General features: G+C 41.7%; 1 long non-coding RNA gene across 2 annotated transcripts; it reads left to right on the top strand.

Moving 5' to 3' along the window:
• Positions 1-325: 325 nt before the first annotated feature.
• LOC140881930 (uncharacterized) lies at positions 326-2,553 on the top strand. 2 transcript variants are annotated; one of them, XR_012150086.1, is made up of 2 exons: positions 326-524; positions 2,340-2,553. It is a non-coding gene; the product is annotated as an uncharacterized lncRNA (long non-coding RNA). The 2 variants fall into 2 exon arrangements; XR_012150085.1 differs by lacking the exon at positions 326-524 and adding an exon at positions 541-2,242.
• The last annotated feature ends 267 nt before the right edge of the window (positions 2,554-2,820 follow it).

Raw genomic sequence — 2,820 nt, 5'->3', positions numbered from 1 at the left:
TCCGCTTGTGTATTTATTTAAATTTCTTTTAAATGATTTTCTAGTTTGTTTAAAATTATTTTAATCGCTCTGTTTGTTATTTAAATATTTTACTCCTTGACGTGACATCATAATATTTAAAATGTTTAATTCTTAAATTTTTCAAATTTGAGTATTCGCGAAATCTGAGCCGAACACTTTTAGTCGCACCATATAAAATAATGCATATTATATAATATTTACTTACACACTTAAACTCATGTTTTGACCCGGCCCAATAAGGGATTACACCCTACCTAATTACATCGGCCCAAACACTTTTCCTCTCCCTCAAGCCTGGCCGATACAAACTTCCCTGTTCTCCCTTCATTTTCCTCCCAAGGCGATCGGCACTTTCTTTCTTCCATATCCAGCCTCCGGCCGCCGCCAGCTCCATTTCTTCCGACGAAAACACCCCTCCAGGCGAGCTGCTCAAGTTCCACCATCTTTTCCAGATTGATTTTTCCAACGGCCGAGCTCCCCCATTTCTGATTTTTGTAGCCGAGGCAAGATATTTTGGGTTTCTTTGGCCACCAAGTAGATTAATACGATGTGTGCTTGTTTTCATGCTTGTATTTAGATTTTTATTTGGATTTATAAGCTGCTCGATTTCTTTTTTGATTTTCATGAGGAATGCTCGATGTTCTGTCTTGTTTTTTTTCAAAGCTGTCGAGCCTTTTCAGGTTTCTTGGAGTTTTACGTGCTTATGATCCATTTATGTCGTCTTCTTGAGTTGGATAGTTGTTGAGAATAAATTTTTCTGTTGAATGTTTGCTTCTGCCTCAGTTCGAATTCTCATTGTAGTTGGGCTTATGTGATTCGTTTGTTGTGTGGCCTTCATTGGTGATTTAGAGGCTGTCATGGTTGAGACTTAGCTCACATGCTAGAGCTTAGGTTGTGTTGGATATAGCTAGAATATGGGTTGAAAGGCTGTCGGTTTGGCCATTGTGATGATTGGTTTTCAGGTTGGCAGGGGCAGGGGCTAGCACTAGCTGGAGTATTGGTTCTTGATCAGGGGATTAATGGACAGGATGGGATTTGGCTTGGAGCAGAACTGATTCGAGCCTGGGAGTTGGCATGGGACAGGGCTGTCTCGAGGTGGGAATTGTCTTGGGACAGGGGCTGTCTCGAGGTGGGAAACGGGCTTGGGACAGGGCTGCTTCGGGCTGGGAAATGGGCTTGGGGCAGGGCTGTTTCAAGCTGGGAATTTAGTTTGAGGTTCAAGGGTTGGTCTTGAAGGGTCAGGAGCAGGGCCTGCCTTTTGAGTCTCTAGGCTCGGGTAAGGTATTTTTAGTGGCTAAGTGGGGTCTCAAGGTGGTCAAGTGGTTATATTATTGTTGGGATTCTAAGTGGAGTATGGGTTGAAGGTTTACAAGGGAGCCAAGTGGGAAGAGTGCAGAGTTTCTGTCAAGGGGCAGGGCTGTCCGGGAATGGTGGTTTATTCCAGTGCTATCTATACTCATGTTTTGGGAAATGTCGTTCCAAACGGGATCTAATTCGGTTAATTCTTGGTGGTGTTCTAGACTAGTGAATGATAAGAGTCAAGAATCTAAGTGTTGAGTGGGCTGCCCGGGAACTAAATTGTCAGGGATTTATTGTATAAGAATGGTACTTCGAGGGTGACCTTCTAGTTAAGTACAGAGGGCATGTGAACTGTGTTTTCAAGCGGGGGTCGTTTGGACTAAGAATTTGTATAAGTTATAAGCTCTGTAAGTGGGTTGCTCGGGATACGGCCTAAGTACCGAAAAGTAAAGTTTAGATTCTTAGCTTTGGTTTGCCACCTAAATTGCTTCCTAAAAATATTTAGGATTATGCAATAGCCTAGTTAAGGCTTTTAGAGCACTATAATGATATTAGTATCATTTGGCAGTGTAGTGCGGACTATAGGCATGGACCTAGAGCTGGTAGAGCTTGCCTAGTATTTTGAGGTACGAAAGTACTGTTCGAGATATCTTGACTGAGTATGCATGTATTATGTGACTGCATGATTTATATGACATGATTATATGTTGCATACATTTGCATCTTAAGCTATCTCTTTTGAGATGTCTGTTAGTAGGGTTCTACCATATCCTGTTAGTGGATGGACTTCCATCGATTTGGGTCCGAAGTATCCACTGATTATCGGTATGTGAGCCACCTCCTAAAGCGACAGCACAACGTGCTACATAGCAGGGCCCGGTCTGTCTTTGTTATCTGATTCTTGGCCTTTACTCAGTAGGAGGTACACTTGCATGCATGTATACTCATACTCTCATGCTGAGTGTTTTATGCTCACGTCTCGTACTCTGTGTTTCTGGACACCCTATTCCATGGGGCAGGTTTGCGATTGGATGAGGCGGGTGGATCCAAGAGGGGCTAGACAGTGGTTGGCCAGCTGGAGCTTCGCCTAGGATTTATTCTTATTGTATTGGGTTGATACAACTTTCGATTTGGTTGTATAACTATTTGGGTATTTGCAGATTCCCTTCCTTGGGATTGTATTTTGATTATTGTTTCTGCAGCTTATTCTGGTTTACTGTTTGATTAAGTTAATTGCATGCCTAAGTTCTGTTTAGTAGGTGATCTCGGTAAGGGTCACTACATGATCAACCCTTCACTACCAATTCTAAATCCTTGAGAACACTCAACAATCACAAGTAAAACAAATTTCCTTGTGCACAACACATTACTTTTCAAACGGTCACACAAACTCTTAGCTTGTTGTGTTAGCAGCACAAGTATCAAATATTCAATATGCACATTCAAAATTTTGCTATATACCATGACATAAACAAAATATACCACAAAAATTATATCATT

Source organism: Henckelia pumila, chromosome 2 (genome assembly GCF_033568475.1).
Source record: "Henckelia pumila isolate YLH828 chromosome 2, ASM3356847v2, whole genome shotgun sequence".
Lineage (NCBI taxonomy): Eukaryota > Viridiplantae > Streptophyta > Magnoliopsida > Lamiales > Gesneriaceae > Henckelia > Henckelia pumila.
Note: the sequence above shows the minus strand (reverse complement) of the source record. Positions and strands in the feature narration are given on the sequence as shown.